This window comes from Ambystoma mexicanum, chromosome 1q (assembly GCF_040938575.1).
Source record: "Ambystoma mexicanum isolate Mex_15411 chromosome 1q, UKY_AmexF1_1, whole genome shotgun sequence".
In the NCBI taxonomy this organism is placed as follows: domain Eukaryota; kingdom Metazoa; phylum Chordata; class Amphibia; order Caudata; family Ambystomatidae; genus Ambystoma; species Ambystoma mexicanum.
Window position 1 is genome coordinate 585,098,771 of NC_090922.1, and position 19,405 is coordinate 585,118,175.

Genomic DNA, 19,405 nt, shown 5'->3' on the forward strand with positions numbered 1-19,405 from the left:
AGTGCTACGGACATAAATGGAAGAGGTTCTCTGTCTGGTGCCGTGCACAGAAGATTAACCCTCTGCGGATTACGGCCCCTCAAGTACTGCTGTACCTACTGTCGCTGGCCAAGGCTGGACTGGCTCACGCCTCCATAAAAAATACATCTGGCTGCAATCTCCCGATATACCAGGACTACGGGACGGGCGTCCTTGTGGTCTCATCGCCTGGTGAAAGAATTCATGAAGGGACTATTCCGATCATTCCCGCCGGTGAAGGCTCCTGCCCCGGCGTGGGAGCTTAATGTGGTGCTGACCAGGCTCATGGGGGCCCCATTCGAGCCTATGCATTCGGCGCCTTTGAAGTTCCTGTCATGGAAGACGGCTTTCCTCGTGGCCATCACCTCCGCACGACGAGTGGGAGAGATCCAGGCCCTATCTTGCAAGCCTCCATACTTGACTTTTCATGACACGAGGGTGGTGCTGAGGACCCACCCCTCCTTTATGCTCAAGGTGCCGTCGGACTTCCACCTCAAAGAGCCCTTGGTGTTGCCAGTTTTCTTCACGTCGCCTTTGTCGCTGGCCGAGAGGACTTTGCACTCGCTGGATGTAGCTAGAGCGCTGAAGTTCTACGTGGACCGCACAAAGAGTTTTCGGAAGACGTCACAGCTGTTTGTGAACTTTGGGTCTGTGAATCAAGGGAAGGCTCGCTCGAAGACTTCCATTTCCAGATGGCTCTCCGGCTGCATCATGCACTGTCACCGGTTGGCAAACCGACCGCTGCCCGGCCGTCCGAGAGCCCATTCGACCAGAGCGATCGCTGTTACCACGGCGTTCCTGTCTGGTGTGCCCCTGCTGGACATCTGCAGGGCTGCGACGTGGAGGTCAACTCACACCTTCACAAGATTCTACTGCGTCGATCGGGACTCCAGGGAGGAGTCCAGGGTCGGCCAAGCAGTGCTGCGCAATCTGTTCGCCTAAGGTGAGCCTGGTGAGGAGGTAAGAGATGCTTTTGTTGTATTGCTTAATGTTGAGCCTGTTGCCACCTCCTGTGGTTGTGCATGTGTGTACTGCTATGTATTCTCTTATTCATGAGCATGTGAATCCATGCCAGACCCCATGCTGGAGAAGGAACAAGTTACTTACCTGTAACTGTTGTTCTCCAGTATGGGTCTGGCATGGATTCACATACGAACCCTCCCTCCTACCCCTCTGCGGCTCTTCACTTGGTCATACTGCCACTTTACGTGCTACCAAATCTGAGGATGGATGCCAGAGACGGGGCTTAGGGAGAGGGCAGTCATTGGCTGGGGGCAGTATGACCCAGAGACCAGTGATTGGTTACTACTATGAAAGACAGATCAGAAACGAAACTGGTACTGATTTTTTTTTCTATACCGAGGATTCCCAGCCTGACGACGGGGAATATTCATGAGCATGTGAATCCATGCCAGACCCATGCTGGAGAACAACAGTTACAGGTAAGTAACTTGTTCCTTATACACACCAGTCACGTAATTCGTTAGAAATGTTTCATGCTCCAACAGTATGCTATGGTGGTCCTATGGTATTTGCAAGGTGCATGCTACGCTGTTTAATAAACAAAGGCATCTTGGCCCCAGGAAAAACCCTCTGACCAGGTATATGTACCAATTTAATTACTGTGATAATAGAAATGTTTTGATATGGTTTGACATACGGCCGATGTGAGTGGGTAGAGGATTCCAGTTTGGTTGCCTGTACTGAAAAGGAGCGGCCACCCCATTTTATGGATCTGGCCTTCGGTACAGCCAGTAACCCTACTGCTGCTGAACAAAGCACTCTGGTTGGAGCTGGATGGGCAAAATAAGTGACCCAGTGCCCACGTTTGCTCTCTGATGAGTAATTGACTTCTTCTGATCCTATGAACAGTTAACAAGTGGATCAGTGGCCAATAGGTGGAATGCATGCCCAGCCTTCCACCCCTTGAAACATTTGCATATGGTAATGTGCACAGGCATGATTGTGAGCACTTATATTTGCCAGAAATGCTCCACATTCATTGCAGTGTCCTGGTGAAAACATTTTCATTTCCCGATGCTTTGCCCATCTGGCATTTGGATAACGTGGATATCGTGCATATAAGCAAGATGCTTGCCAAATTGTTTGCGGTGGAATACATTTTATAACTACATTACAATCAAAGGAACTTACTGTTCATAATGTTTAACTAAAATGCCAATACATTGCTCCGAACATCAAAGGCAGAATTCCCAGACCACTCAGATGAGCATTCAAATATCACTGTACAATGTGACTAATATTTCTGGCCTGCAGTAGCTTCGTCAGGAGTTAAATTTAAGGAGGCTCAGGGTGGGCCAAAGACAAAGTGGGGGGCGCCTATGAAAGGGAATGCGTAACGTCACAAGCACTCCTGCAGAGAGGTTTTTGTGTACACAGACTACCAAACCCCACTGCACCTCCCCTCCCATCAGAATGTAGGCACAAAACCATTAAGTCACTAATGACCCATCATTCACAGTTCTGTGCACTACATTCTGATTGGAGGGGCTGAACTTGACGGCAGAGGAAACTTAACAGTTCCTCATTTTTGTGTGCCATGTGGGTGAACACAGCACTGCTACAGCGCAGAGTGAGTAGCCCAGCTGACACGTAGAGGGGAGAGGGGGGCAGCATTTCAGAGGAGGGGCCTAGACCCATAGTAACGCCAATGCTGGCCTGATGTGCTCACAAAATGTATGATTTGCCACTAAGCCTAACAATAACCCCAAAGCCCCAGCAAAGTGTACTTTAAATCATATATGTGCAGGGTTCATCTAATCAAATGTGTATTATTCACTCTACATTCGGCTAGACATCTTCAGGTAGGGGGCTTGGACAAGGCAAAGGGTGTGTCTCCCACCTGCTCCTTTGAACACCTGACAGAGGTTCCGGTGTTATCCTGCAAAGGTTCCCAGTGAGAGTGTTACCATGTACTGCTATGATCAGTGGCTTTGTAAGTAACTAGGGCTTTGGTTATTGAAAAAAGAGCTGGAAGTTGTACACAATGGAAGTGCAAGCTGTCTCTCCGACGATGCAGACCATTTATGAAGGATGTGCTGCCGCAGTCGGGTTCGCATTGGCTTTGTGCTGGCACAGCAACTATAGTAATTGGTTTATAGTTGAGCAGTTCTGTGGAGGACCAGGTTGTTGATATCTCAACACGGTTCCCCAATGATCTCAGCTTTGTGACCGTCTGGTTGTGTGTGTGACACGTGTTGTGGCATGTGATTGCATGCTTTTGCTGCCAGCACAGCATTCCCTATCTGCACCTTATGCATGTACACAATGTGTAGTCATGACAACTGGCAGCGCCAGCATTGGGCTCATGCTTGTGTAGCATGCCCCATATGTCCAAGGTAAACCCCGCAAGTCTTAAGGGGCTGTGGTTGAAGGTAGTGTTAACTAGCACAAAACCGCGTCAACACCTTGGATGCATTCACCGTATTAGGCTGCCGGTTCTTACGCGTGTCGTCTGGTGCACAGGCGGGGAAAAATGACCAAAAAAAATTCGCTGGCAGAGCACGCAGATAAAAAGCTCAAACAACTTAAGGTGTAGGTGGTCCACGGCTCCTCCTTTCAGTGCATGGGAAGGCCAACTAGCTGCTGTTGATGGTAACTGGAGTGTTATTCCTATCGTGCTACCTTAATAGAATAATCATTTTCATTTGTACTTTTTTGTATGTTATGATCATGTTAATGAACAGACACGGTATTGATACCATGTTAAATGCAAAAAACGAACCAGAACTACAGTAGAATCAATAGCGCCATATTCCAAGGCAAAAGATGTTAGCAACACAAGAGCAATGCAGAATCATTAACAGGGCAATCATACATTGTATGCATGTAAACTATCTTAAAGAGCATACATGGAAGGAACAAGCCAGGAAGAGAGCGCCAAAAGACCCACTCCCTCAGTACCCCACTCTCGTCACTACCCCATAAACGGGAACCCCAGCTGCAGGCGAGTGAGCATTAACTAATAACAGGTACCACCGAGGAGGCCTAGGGCATCCAGTCCTTGGAGGAGGGGATCACACACAGGAAACCTGGGGAGACAATCAAAACCCCCCAGTCCCTAGCCAACTCCAGCCAGGGGGCAGGGGGACACCCGCACAACCTCATACCCACAAGCTGCGAGCCAATCACAGGGAGCATCAACCAATAACAGGCACCCCAGGAGGGCTTAGTGCACCCGGTCCTTGGTGGGTGGGGATCGCGCATGTGAAACCCGAGGATACAACCAAACCCCCACTTCCTTAGTCATCTCCAGGCAGGGGGCGGGTGGAGGTCTGCACAACATCATGCCCACAAACCACTAGACAATTACAGAGGAAAGCAACCACCACGCGCAATACACAGCAAACAAACCCCTATAAATCACCCAAAACACAGCACAGAGACGATGAGTATAGAAGTCCAAAGCAACAAGGTAAGAATAATCCCTACTAACACAACCCTAAAAATCTCAAGCTCTGCATACACTTCTCAAACGCAAAACAAACACAACCACCTCGCTGCAGAGCAATCCGCATGCACTACACCATACTGCAATGACAAACAAACCTCACAGAGCCCTGCACACCAGCACACAGGAATCTACTGAGTCATTGATCGGACCCAAGTTCAGCGAACGGTGCAAACCGAACTGAAGCTGTCCACAGGACATCACAACTCTCGCTTTACCTCTTCCAGCTATACCCTACTAACACAGCCCCCGCCACACTCTTATCTTTCAAATGGGCCATGGGACCACCTCAGTGGCGATTGTGCGCGATACAAATGATCTTTAACATTAGCATATACTGTGTGTGCTGTGAAACTGACGGGGGAGGCAAGGAGGGAGGCGAGAGGAGTCCCGAAGTGGACCAGTCAGAAAAGCCATGTCAGTCCAGAACAGTAAAGTCAGTGAGCATCAACCCTTCATGTTCAAAAAGTGGGACCAGGTCTCGTTGGATGTCCTTGGGTCGTCTTTGTAGTTGCACATGGCTTCTTCGATGGTGTACTTCATCCAGTGTCCGACACTGGGTGCAGTGGGTAATTCCCACAGTGAGCAATTACTTACTCTAGTTTATGATTCGAGATCAGGTGCAGTGAGAGATGTCCACAGTCACAGTATCATTTCTTAGCCAGCATTACACTTTCAGGAATCCTATCCAGTTTATGTGTTTCTGGGGCCTCGTATGGAGAGTTTACACCAGGACAAATGCAATTTTGAACTGTGTTAATAGGGCATACAACTCCCTAGTGAAAGAAAAAAAGTACTTTCAATGCATCATTGTACTCTAGTGCTAATACTGGCACTAAGGCAAAAATACATTGACATAATATGTTTTTTGCAGTAAGGCAATCTTTCCCTATTGCCAATACCGTGGAACATTTCACATCCTCAGAGCACAGCAACGAAACCCTGAGTGTCTCCAAGTACAAAAGTAAATGACAATAACAGTATATCCTTTTCCCCAAAAATATGATCCTGTCATATCCTCGCATCCAAAACTCTTGAGTCCTGTTGTGAAACGGTATCACGGCGCCTACTGTCTGCAGCAGGCCAGTGTGTCTGATGTTCTCCTCTATCTGTAACACTGTTCTCCAGGAGACTCGGTCAGCAACTTCATCTGAGATGCTTTCACATTTCAATTCAATGATGTCAGACGGACATTCCCACAACATCTCGCCCAGGAGTCGGAGTCTATTTCCTCGCCCAATTTCAGCGACCAGAGTTGGTATGCCACAGGCGGCACCGGTTTGGCTGCACTCAACCACTTGTACGCGTAGGAAGTGGGATGTGCATGGTCGACAAGTATCTCTAAGTGATGCCACCCTTCAGGGTGAGACAAAAGAGGGGGAGTTCATTAATACATCTCGCTGCGGCTGATCTCAGTAACCTCTATTCAGAGTATGAGGAGTCATGAAGCAAAGCCAACTGCAACCAAGCCAGACCTCCCAGCAAGCACACCTCATCCAGCTGTAGTGAGCCATCCTTTCACATGCTTGCTGTCAAAGGGGTTACTCAGCGAGTTTAGTTTAGTTTAGTTTATTCATTTGTATTGCGCACCAGACCCGAGGGTATGAGGGCGCATGAGCAGCAAGGTGATTCAAAGCTTGGTTACAGGATGCTTATACTTTACATTACATAATTATACATTACATTACATAATTACAGTGTGACGATGAAGGAACATGTGTACAGTTTGGCAGGAGAGAATGCAGTAGATGTATTTAAAGAATTACAAATATATACAAGTTTAGTATTACAAATTTACAGATTCTCTTAAAGCATGCAACGCGGAGAGCAGCCGTGTAGTGTTAGAGGTGTTAGTGGTTCGTGTTCTTTAACCAATGGATGTAGTTGCGTCTAAAAAGTGAGTAAGGTTGGGGAGTTCTGAGCGATGGTGGTAGGGAGTCCCAGTGTTGGGGTGCTTTCACCTGGAAGCTGTTGCCACCCATTTTAGTGCGTTTAAACCTGGGGACGGTGAGCAGATTAGCATTGGAGGTTCTGGTGGGTCTGATGGGGCTGTGTTTGCATATTCTGTCTGCCAGATAGCGTGGGGCAGCATTATTCAGGCATTTGTGGGTGAGCGATGCTACTTTAAGCAGGATTTTGTCTGTTGTGCTGAGCCAGTTATGGGATTTCCTGATATTGGAAATGTGTTCCCTCCTGGGAATATTGAGTGCTGCCCTAAGGGCGTTGTTTTGTAGCGTCTGAATTTTGTTGGTGATTTGTTTGGTGGCTCCTATGTAGAGGGCGTTACAATAGTCCAGTTTGGATAATACCAATGCTCTGGCAAGTGTAGTGCAGCTGTGGGTGGAGAGGAAGGGTTTGGCTGCTCTTATGAGCTTACATGTGTAGGCCATAGAGGATGCCATCGAGCTAACCTGTTTGTGGAAGGTTAGGGAGGAGTCGAGGTATATTGCTATGGTTTTTACTTCTTTCGAAACCTTGATTAGGTTCCCATCTATGATGAAGTTGGCATAATTGTGGTCAAGTTTGGTTAGGTTGGACGTAGAACCAAGGATGATGAGTTCAGTTTTGTCATCATTCAGGCATAGACTGTGCGAAGCCATCCATGCCTGGATGATGAGATACACCCTGTTCACCAAGGCCAAATCCTGGTCGTAATCTCCCGTCAACGGGATGAGGATCTGTGTATCATCGGCGTAGTTAGTGTAGGTGATACCCAGGCCGTCTAAATCATCAAACAGGGGCTTTGTGAACACGTTGTACAGAGTGGGGGAGACGCACGAGCCCTGTGGGACTCCACATGTAATGGGGATGGGTTCGGCGGCGGCAGAGGAGGAGAAGACTCGCATGGATCTGTTGTTGAGGAATGACTCAATCCAACTGATGGCTTCTTGTGAAAAGTGGGCAGCTGAGTCTAAATGATTACATAGGATTTTATGGTCAACTAGGTCAAACGCTGCAGAGAGGTCTAGCAGGAGTAGTAATGCAGTTTTCCCGTTATCTCTAAGGTCGTCTATTTGGGCTTTCAGATCTATCAGGGCTGTTTCAGTTCCATGTTGGGGTCTGAAGCCGGATTGTCTTATTCCTAGAAGGTGGTTTGTTTCAAGATACTTTTGAATTTGTTGGTATGCTGTCTTGTCTAGTATCTTGAGCAGGAATGGGACGGTGGTAATCGGTCTGTAGTCGGTTGGGATGGACGGGTCAAGGGAGGGTTTTTTGAGGAGAGGGAGGACCCAGGACTCTTTAAGGTTACTGGGGACTGTTCCTGAGGAAAAAGAGGCATTGATGAGTCTGGTGATGAATGGCGAGAGGTCTCGTGTCGCGTCTTTAATGATTTGTGGGGGGCAGAGGTCACCTTTGCAGTTGGAGGGTTTAAGGCCAAGAATTATTTTTTCTACTTCGAGGGAAGAGACTTTGGAAAAGCTGAAGCGAGCAGAGTTAGGTGTGTGGTGTGAGGGTGGAGGGCTCGAGTGGGCGTTGATGGGGTTGGTAAGATTGGTGAGGGAGTCTTTCTTATTTTTAATTTTTGTTTGAAGGCCAGTGACTTTGTTGTTTAGTGCATTTTGGACACTGGTGCACCATTGTTTGTTTTTAACGCAAGTATCTGGGATTGTTACCGGGGTTTCCAATTCTTTCAGGATAGTAAATAATTCTCTGGAGCTGGAGTTGGATTGGGAGATTCTCAGGTTATAGGATTCTTGTTTGGCCGCTATGATTTCTTTTTTATAGTTGGCCGTTATTTTGTTAAGCAATAGTTTGTTGTGGTCAGTCGGAGATTGTCTCCAGACTTGTTCCAGTTTACTCTTTTCCAATCTAAGGGTTTTAAGATGGCTGGAGAACCATTGGTTGAGGTGCTTTTTTGGTTTGGATTTTCTAAGTTTCAATGGTGCAATGGCGTCTAAGGCTATGCGCATGGTGTTGTTATAGCCTTCTACGAGGTCATAGGGATTAGAGTCTTGGAGTTGGCTTAGTGTAGGAAGAATGAGTGGGATCAGTTTTTCTACTGTGATATTTGTTTTGCTTCTCGTGTGGATGGCTGGGGCTAGTGCCATGTTGGTTGTAGGGCTTGTGGCCTCAAGTGAGAAGGAGAGGAGGTGGTGGTCGGTCCAGGATTGGGGAGTGTTGTTAGTGATCGATACGGCACAGTTATAGTCTGCTATCCAATCAAGGGTTCTCCCTTTGTTATGGGTGGGGCTGGTTACTTTTTGTGTGAAGCCTAGTTCAGACAGGGTGTTGCTGATGAGAGTGGCTTGATTGCCTTTGGGGTCTTTGTAGCCTAAATTGAAGTCTCCTAAGAGAAGGCATTGTGAGGAGTTTTTTAGGTTGTCGGTAAGGATGGCATTGAGGTCTTCCTCGAAAGATCCCGGGGGTCCGGGCGGTCTGTATAGTAAGTGAATGGATATAGTTTGGGAGTTAGCGATGGGTAGTTTGGCTGTAAGTGATTCACATGATGGGTGGTGTGTGGCGGAGTTGAGTCTGATGTTAAGGTGGGTCTTGGCAATGATGGCCAAACCACCGCCTTTAGCTTCAGTTCTGTCCGCTCGGATGATGGTGTAGTCAGTGGGGATGGCTAGCGAAAGGGCTGGGCCTGCGGCTGCATGAAGCCAGGACTCTGTTATGGCTAGGAAGTCTAGATCTTCAGCTAAAATGAGATCAGCGATGTCCGTGGCATGGGCAATCATGGAGCGTGCGTTGATGAGGGCACCTTTTATAGGTAGGGTTTTGGCTTTGGCAGGGGTGGGGGTGGTAGCTGTGATGAGCGCTCTATTGTTGGTTGTAGTGGAGTTGACGTGTTTAGGTTTGGGTTTTTTTAGCGTAAGGTTAGCGCAGGAGCTGATGGAGGTTCGGTGTGTGAGTATGGATTGTGTGGAGTCCCTGGCTCTAGGCTCGTGTATTTTGGGAAGTCTGGATCGTAATCTGGTCAGCCTGTCCGAAAGGCATGGGGGAGCGAGTAGGCTAAGCATGATTGTGGTGCTGGGCTCTGTGAGGGTGGGTGATGCGGTGCCTAGGCTGGTCAAGTTAAGGGGTGAGCTGGGCAGGCATGCGGAATTGGTGATGTGGAGAATGGTTCTCAGTAGTATAGAGTAAAGGCCCGGGAGGAACATTGTGTGAGGGGGGTAAGGTGCAGTGTGTGTCCTGTCTAGGGTCGAAATCTAGCAGTGGACAGTGCGGCCTGCTTGGAGTAGCCGAATACTACCTAATCCATGTAGTGCAAGGTTGCAGATTGGCATCTGACTCAGGTACAGGTAAGCAAAGTGGTCATAGTAAGCCTTTGTCAATTAGCACAGCATTAGGTTTAGAATTGCGCCAGTGTACCAATTAACATCTTGGATCAGAGTAGCATGTATTCAGAATAGCGTCTTGAATGGGAATAGCACCTAGGTTCAGAGTAACACTTAGTTCAAGATAACACCTAGAATCAGAATAACCCCTAACTTCAGAATAGCACATAGAGCAGATAAAGCACAACATTGAGTTTAGTGGCTATAAAAGTATGTTGAGCGGGGACACATTGGGCTGCAGGTCAAAAGATCTAGAGGCAATTGGTGAGCAGATCAGCAGAACAGAGCAGATGGTCACAATGCGGTTAAAAATGGCAGCTAGAATTGCATAGGGTAGCCGAGCAGCAGTGAGGCACAGTGCAGTTATATGTGACAGGGATGATTAGCGACACAGTAGTCTAAATACGACTGAGCACCTATGTACTGGAAATGGCAGCAACTTTGGGCACAGATACAGCATGCAATAAGGCCTGAGTGCACGAGAGAGGCAATAAGTAGCTTGTGGTAACAAAGCCTTTTCCAGAGTCTAGGCAGTTCAATTTAAAAGCGAAGTGGCGTTTACCGTTCAGGTTGGTCTGGAATCCGGCAGGGGGTCCGGGCAAACGGCGAGGAAGGCTGAGGACAGGTGAAGACAGGTATTGGCCTTGTTATCCTGGGCCTTGCTGGGAGTGGGCCGGCTTCGCCTACCGGCTGGCGATAGGCTGCTTAAGGTGGCTCAATGGCCAATCGGATGCGAGGACAGTCGGATGTGCTCAGTTAGGCACTGGGGTTCCTTGAGACATGGCGGGCGGCCATCTTGGAAGTGTAAAAACCTCGTGGTGGCTAATGGGGGCAGGGGCAAACACAGCAGCTGTTGGCATCAAGTTTAAAACATGCAGGCTGAGTAGATATTCTTGCAGGTCGGCGGATCACTGGTGCAATTAGCAGCAAGAAAAAACGAATCTCGCACGGAATAATGATTCTTACCCGAATTCGAGGGCAATTCAGGATGGATCCAGGAAAGGGAGACCACTGCTCCTGCAGGGTCCGGGGGAGCTCCTGCTCCTCTGGTGAAGGAGGGGGTCTGCTCCACGGCTGAGTGACGGCTGAGTGACCTTCCTCTCCAAGCAAGGTCACTTTTGGCACACACAAGGTACACCTGGTGCAAAGCAGCAGTAGTGCACCTCAGGCTAGCTTGCCTGACCATCCTACAAATAGGCAGTGGATAAGCCGCTGGTAGCAAAGTAGCTCGAGAAGAGACGCACTGTCATGCCTCAAAGATCAACAGCTATCATCACCTGCATGCAGAACAACTTCCGATTCAGGCTTTAAATTGATCAAGACCAGAATAATAATGTGTTTCTTAAAGGAATAGCTCGGAATTTTTAAAGAAATCAGTGATTTCTTCCCGTCCATAAATCCTTTTCAGAGACATCGACACTTGTTTTTACATGATCAGATGTAGATAACACAACAGAGTTTACAGTTTGTTTGTTTATTTATAGTGCGCACCAGACGCTGGGGCATCAGGGCGCAAGACATAAGAATACGTTCAGCTTAGTTACATAGGTACATGAAATAAATCAGGGATACATCAGGACATACAAGAGAGTAAATACAAAGTAGTAGGGTAATAGGCAGAGTAAGTGTCCAATGTGGACTAAAACACATTAAACGAATCAATATACAGAATAATGTACAGTGGAAGAGTATTGACATTCAAGTAATGGTTAGCAGAAAAATTAAGGCTGGCATCTAAGTAGTAGGGGCGGCTGTGGTATGGCTATAGCATGGCACTTTACTTGTCATTTTCTTTCAGCCAGTCAGTCATGTTCTGTCTAAATTTGGCGAAGGATTGGTATTCTCTTAGGCAACGAGGCAGGGAGTTCCACAGTTGAGCTGCCTTAACTGGGAAGCTGTGTCCCCCAATGGTGGATAGTTTGAAGCGTGGTACGAGAAGGCAGTTGGAGTTGGCTGATCTGGTCGGTCTGTGGGATGTTTTTCTGATAATCCTATCAGTAAGATATGGCGGTGCTTTATTATTTAGGTATTTATAGGTGAGGGTGGCGATTTTAAGTAGAATTTTGTCGAAGGTAGATAGCTATTTGTATTTTCTCCTGGTGGAGGAAATGTGTTCCTTTCTATTAATCTTAAGTGCTGCTCTCAAGGCGCTATTCTGGAGTACCTGCATTTTTTGGATGATCTGTTTACTCACACCAATGTAAAGGGGATTACAATAATCTAATTTAGAGAGTATGAGGGCTCCAGAGAGAATTAGACAACTGTTAGTGGAAAGAAATTGTTTGCTTGCTCTGATTAATTTGCACGTATATGCAGTAGCTGATGCCAGGGAGTAGACTTGTTTGGTAAAGTTAAGGGTGGCATCTAGGTAGAAACCTAGGGTCTTCACCTCCTTAGCTACTTTGATGTCATTACCATCAATGGTAAAGTGGGCATAGTCCGGGCTTAGTTTAGATAGGTGAGCCGTAGTGCCTAGAATGATAAGCTTGGTTTTATCATCGTTCAGGCATAGTCCATGGGTGGCCATCCATGCCTGAACGATGCCATAAATTCTATTCACCAAAGCCAGGTCTGAGGAGTACTCTCCAAGGTAGGAGGATTTGGGTATCGTCTGCATAGTTCGTGTAGGTGATACCCAAATGGTCCATTTCATCAAAGAGGGGCTTGGTGAATACATTATAGAGCGTCGGTGACACACAGGATCCCTGGGGTACACCACAGGTTATAGGGATAGGGTCTGCTGATGCAGAAGGAGAGAAAACTCTCATAGTCCATTTGCTCAGGAATGACTCAATCTATATTATGGCTTCCCTAGAGAAGTGTGCTGCAGAGTCTAGATGGCTACATAGGACTTTATGGTCAACCAAGTCGAGTGCTGCCGAGAGATCTAGGAGGAGGAGTAGGGCTGATTGGCCCTTGTCTCTGAGTTCATCTAGTTGGGCCTTAAGATCAATTAGAGCTGTTTCCGTACCATGTTGGGGTCAGAAACCAGATTGGCGAGATCCTAGTAAGAGTTTGGATTCCAGGAAGTTCTGGATTTGGATGTAAGCCACTTTATCTAGATTTTTTAAGAGTAATGGCACAGTCGTAATAGGTCTGTAATTAGTGGGTATGGTGGGGTCAAGGGTTTGCTTTTTGAGGAGTGGTAGTACCCAAGATTCTTTCAGATTATTGGGGACGGTACCAGATGTGAATGAGGAATGAATACGTTTAGATAGTTTAGATATGAAGGGCGCGGGTTCTCTAGCAGCGTCCTTAATAAGTTGTGCAGGGCATTGGTCACTCTTACAGTTGGATGGTTTGAGTCCAAGTATGACCTTCTCCACCTCAACAACAGAGACTTTAGAGAAGCTGAAACGTAATTCTTGTTTGTAATGTGGCAACGGTACTATGATAGGAGTAGTTCGAGGAGCTAGTGAGGCTTTCTTATGGGCAATTTTGATTTGTAAGTTAGTGCGTGCTGAATACGGGAGCACCACATTTTGTCTTTAGTACAGTTCTCTTGCGAGATCAGTGTTTCTAATTCTTTTAGAATTGTGAACAGTTCTTTGGTACTAGATTTAGATTGCGAGATTCTGTTATTGTACGTCTCCTGTTAGGCCAGGAGGATGTCTTTCTTGTATTGGGTTGAGATATTGGTAAGGTTTATTTTATTTTCTGCTGAAGGTGAAAGTCTCCAGGCAGTTTCACATTTTCTTTTGAGTAATCTTAGATTCTTTAAGTGAGGGTTGAACCAAGTGTTAAGGTGTTTTTAAGGTTTACTCTGCCTTAGTTTGAGAGGTGCATTATTGTCGAGGGCAGTATTCATGGCTCTGTTATGATGTTCAACTAGAGAGTTGGGGTCCAAGTTATCAGGTAGAGAGTTAAGATTAGGTAGTATGTGAGGAAGTCGTTTGTCAGCTGTAATTTTTTTGTTCCTTGTGATAGTTGGTGGGGCAAACGGGGTGATCTGAGCTGTGACAGATTTAGTTGCCAATGTAAATGACAGGAGATAATGGTTGGTCCAAATTTGAGTAGCAATGGTCATGATAGTAACATTGCAGCTGTACTCTGCGATCCAATCAAGTGTTCGTCCTGTGTCATGCATGGGTAGGTTCACTTTCTGTGTAAAGCCTAGTTCTTTCAAAGTATTGGCGATGGCAGTAGATTGGATGTCCTTGGTATTGTTGTAGTCTAAATTAAAATCACCTAGCACTAAGATTTGGGAAGTGTTTTTTTAAGTTGTTGGACAAGGCCATGGAGATGTCCTCATGGAAGGTTCTAATAGGGCCTGGTGGTCTATAGTTCAGATGGATATTCAGCATTTGGGAGTTGGCAATAGGTACTTTGACAGTTAGGCATTCGCAGGATTTTAGAGTGGGTGTAGTAACTAATCTCATGGAGAGGTTAATTTTAGCAATAATTGCTATTCCACCTCCTCGAGAGGTATGTCTGTCCGCTCTCAGGATAGTGTAATTATCAGGGATGCCAGAGAAAGGGCAGGGCCTGCGGCATCGTGTAACCAGGATTCTGAGATGGCCAGGAAGTCAAGGTTGTCTGTTAGGATGATGTCAGAAATTTCGGTTGCATGTGCAACTAAGGACCTTGCATTTATTAGAGCACCTTTAAGATTAGGTGGATGGCTTTCTGATGCATATGTTGCAATGGAGCTGGATTTGTCTATAATGGTCTGCCTTGTAACGTTAGGTTTAGGTCTTTTATAATTGGCCAAGCCTGTATTAGGCTCTGTAGCTACTTTGTGGGGTAGACTATTTTTTAGATGGTTTAGTTGCTCTATTTTTTTAGCTGGTAGTTCGTGCAATTTAGATAAGCGTGCGCGCAGTCTTAGATTTCTGTCAGCAGTGCTACATGGAGCCTGTGCAATAAAAGGTTCTTGCTGTAGGTTAAGTATATGTGCAGATATATCTGACATGGTGGGGCGAGTGGGAGTACTGTTTAGGGTTGTCGTAAGAGTAGGCATAGTAGTCAGAGTGTTAGTGATCAGGGTGCTAGTCTGTAATGCTAAAATGATGATAAGGGTAATGTGTAGCGTTAGCCACACTGTCTTGGAAAAAGCACCTGGTAGGAGTCTAATGGGATGCCGATGGTACATAATGACAGTAGGTCATAGACAGTCTAGGTTAGGCACAAAGGGCTGAGGGTGGGCTGATTCAGGAGTAGGCACAATGAAGTGCAGAATATATGTACATGATACAATTGTGCCCAGTAGGCTAAGCTATTTTCAGTCACTGTAGGACACAGTTGGTAAGGCTAGCAGAATTAAAATATTAACACTTCAAAAATGTTCCTAATCAGGCAGTAGTGCCTAGTAGACTAAGGTGGTATATTTGAGTAAACACAGAGGGGCCAATTCATAGAATTCGGCGCACAAGTGGCGCACGCGGCTGGCGCACAGTGTGCGCGTGCGGTAGTCTGCACCAGCCGCGTGCGCCGAAAAACATTCAGGCGCACAGCGTATTCATGGATTCCAACATCCACAACCAACCGTGGCGCAGAGTGGCACAGCGACCCTGCAGCAGCGTCAGTTACGCCCCCAAGAACGCCCCTCGCGCAGGGAAAAGCCATCAAAATCCCCAATCCAGCGCAAAGGGCAGCAGCAAACGCAGAGCGGGGAGCGTGTATTTCAGGGGTGTGCGGGTGTCCCCACACGCGATAGGCCTGGGTACGTGTATTACAGGGGTGCGCGAGAAAATCTACACGCGATTGGCCTGGGTACGTGGATTTCAGGGGTGCGCGAGAAATTCTACACGCGATTGGCCTGGGTACGTGGATTTCAGGGGTGCGCGAGAAAATCTACACGCGATTGGGCTGGGTACGTGGATTTCAGGGGTGCGCGAGAAATTCTACACGCGATTGGCCTGGGTACGTGGATTTCAGGGGTGCGCGAGAAAATCTACAGGCGATTGGGCTGGGTACGTGGATTTCAGGGGTGCGCGAGAAATTCTACACGCGATTGTCCTGGGTACGTGGATTTCAGGGGTGCGCGAGAAATTCTACATGCGATTGGCCTGGGTACGTGGATTTCAGGGGTGCGCGAGAAAATCTACACGCGATTGGGCTGGGTACGTGGATTTCAGGGGTGCGCGAGAAATTCTACACGCGATTGGCCTGGGTACGTGGATTTCAGGGGTGCGCGAGAAAATCTACACGCGATTGGCCTGGGTACGTGTATTACAGGGGTGCGCGAGAAATCCTACACGCGATTGGGCCTGTGCGAGTGGGGCAGTGTATTACGTAGGTGTGCGGGAAGTTGAAGAGGTGAATTGCCAGTGTGGGTCCTCCCAGGTCTCCCCTCTACCCCCTCCACGACCTCTGCAGGCAGCCCACACCACAGGGGACTACCCTGCACCCCTGGTCATGTCCCGCAGGCAGCCCATCCACCATGGGCATGCCCCCCAGCCAAGCCACATGTCCCCTTGCACCCCCACCCCCCAGCACCGAGGGGCAACTGCCAGCAGGCCCCCAACCATGTCCCCTTGCACCCCCACCCCCCAGCAGGCCCCCACTCATGTCCCCTTGAACCCCCTCCCCCCAGCACTGTGGGGCACCTGCCAGCAGGCCCCCAACCATGTCCCACTCATTTCCCCTTGCACCCCCACCCCCCAGCAGGCCCCCACTCATGTCCCCTTGCACCCCCTCTCCCCAGCACTGTGGGGCACCTGCCAGCAGGCCCCCAACCATGTCCCACTCATGTCCCCTTGCACCCCCACCCCCCAGCAGGCCCCCACTCATGTCCCCTTGCACCCCCTCCCCCCAGCACTGTGGGGCACCTGCCAGCAGGCCCCCAACCATGTCCCACTCATGTCCCCTTGCACCCCCACCCCCCAGCAGGCCCCCACTCATGTCCCCTTGCACCCCCACCCCCCAGCACTGTGGGGCACCTGCCAGCAGGCCCCCAACCATGTCCCACTCATGTCCCCTTGCACCCCACCCCCCAGCAGGCCCCCACTCATGTCCCCCTGCACCCCCACCCCCCCAGTCACCAGGGGCAGCCTCCACAAGGCCCCCACCCATGTCTCGCACCACCCCCACCCCCCAGTCACCAGGGGCAGCCTCCACAAGGCCCCCACCCATGTCTCCCACCACCCCCACCCCCCAGTCACCAGGGGCAGCCTCCACAAGGCCCCCACCCATGTCTCCCACCACCCCCACTCCTCCAGTCACCAGGGGCAGCCTCCACAAGGCCCCCACCCATGTCTCCCACCACCCCCACTCCCCCAGTCACCAGGGGCAGCCTCCACAAGGCCCCCACCCATGTCTCCCACCACCCCCACCCTCCAGTCACCAGGGGCAGCCTCCACCAGGCCCCCAACCATGTCTCCCACCACCCCCACCCCCCAGCAGGCCCCCACTCATGTCCCCTTGCTCCCCCACCCCCCAGCACTGTGGGGCACCTGCCAGCAGGCCCCCAACCATGTCCCCTTGCACCCCCACCCCCCAGCAGGCCCCCACTCATGTCCCCCTGCACCCCCACCCCCCAGCACTGTGGGGCACCTGCCAGCAGGCCCCAACCATGTCCCACTCATGTCCCCTTGCACCCCCACCCCCAGCAGGCCCCCACTCATGTCCCCTTGCACCCCCACCCCCAGCACTGTGGGGCACCTGACAGCAGGCCCCCAACCATGTCCCACTCATGTCCCCTTGCACCCCCACCCCCCAGCAGGCCCCCACTCATGTCCCCTTGCACCCCCACCCCCCACCACTGTGGGGCACCTGCCAGCAGTCCCCCAACCATGTCCCACTCATGTCCCCTTGCACCCCCACCCCCCAGCAGGCCCCCACTCATGTCCCCTTGCACCCCCTCCCCCCAGCACTGTGGGGCACCTGCCAGCAGGCCCCCAACCATGTCCCACTCATGTCCCCTTGCACCCCCACCCCCCAGCAGGCCCCCACTCATGTCCCCTTGCACCCCCTCCCCCCAGCACTGTGGGGCACCTGCCAGCAGGCCCCCAACCATGTCCCACTCATGTCCCCTTGCACCCCCACCCCCCAGCAGGCCCCCACTCATGTCCCCTTGCACCCCCACCCCCCAGCACTGTGGGGCACCTGCCAGCAGGCCCCCAACCATGTCCCACTCATGTCCCCTTGCACCCCCCACCCCCCAGTCACCAGGGGCAGCCTCCACAAGGCCCCCACCCATGTCTCACACCACCCCCACACCCCAGTCACCAGGGGCAGCCTCCACAAGGCCCCCACCCATGTCTCCCACCACCCCCACCCCCCAGTCACCAGGGGCAGCCTCCACAAGGCCCCCACCCATGTCTCCCACCACCCCCACTCCTCCAGTCACCAGGGGCAGCCTCCACAAGGCCCCCACCCATGTCTCCCACCACCCCCACTCCCCCAGTCACCAGGGGCAGCCTCCACAAGGCCCCCACCCATGTCTCCCACCACCCCCACTCCCCCAGTCACCAGGGGCAGCCTCCACAAGGCCCCCACCCATGTATCCCACCACCCCCACCCCCCAGTCACCAGGGGCAGCCTCCACAAGGCCCCCACCCATGTCTCCCACCACCCCCACCCCCCAGTCACCAGGGGCAGCCTCCACAAGGCCCCCACCCATGTCTCCCACCACCCCCACCCCTCCAGTCACCAGGGGCAGCCTCCACCAGGCCCCCAACCATGTCTCCCACCACCCCCACCCCCCAGCAGGCCCCCACTCATGTCCCCTTGCACCCCCACCCCCCAGCACTGTGGGGCACCTGCCAGCAGGCCCCCAACCATGTCCCCTTGCACCCCCACCCCCCCAGCAGGCCCCCACTCATGTCCCCCTGCACCCCCACCCCCAGCACTGTGGGGCACCTGCCAGCAGGCCCCCAACCATGTCCCACTCATGTCCCCTTGCACCCCCACCCCCCAGCAGGCCCCCACTCATGTCCCCTTGCACCCCCACCCCCCAGGACTGTGGGGCACCTGCCAGCAGGCCCCCAAACATGTCCCACTCATGCCCCCTTGTACCCCCACCCCCAGCAGGCCCCCACTCATGTCCCCCTGCACCCCCACCCCCCAGTCACCAGGGGCAGCCTCCACAAGGCCCCCACCCATGTCTCACACCACCCCCACCCCCCAGTCACCAGGGGCAGCCTCCACCAGGCCCCCAACCATGTCTCCCACGGCCCCCACTCATGTCCCCTTGCACCCCCACCCCCCAGCACTGTGGGGCACCTGCCAGCAGGCCCCCAACCATGTCCTCTTGCACCCCCACCCCCCACCCCCCAGCAGGCCCCCACTCATGTCCCCCTGCACCCCCACCCCCCAGCACTGTGGGGCACCTGCCAGCAGGCCCCCAACCATGTCCCACTCATGTCCCCTTGCACCCCCACCCCCCAGCAGGCCCCCACTCATGTCCCCTTGCACCCCCACCCCCCAGCACTGTGGGGCACCTGCCAGCAGGCCCCCAACCATGTCCCCTTGCACCCCCACCCCCCAGCAGGCCCCCACTCATGTCCCCCTGCACCCCCACCCCCCAGCACTGTGGGGCACCTGCCAGCAGGCCCCCAACCATGTCCCACTCATGTCCCCTTGCACCCCCACCCCCCAGCAGGCCCCCACTCATGTCCCCTTGCACCCCCACCCCCCTGCAGGCCCCCACTCATGTCCCCCTGCCCCCAGGTCCTGACGAAACGCAATCATGGCA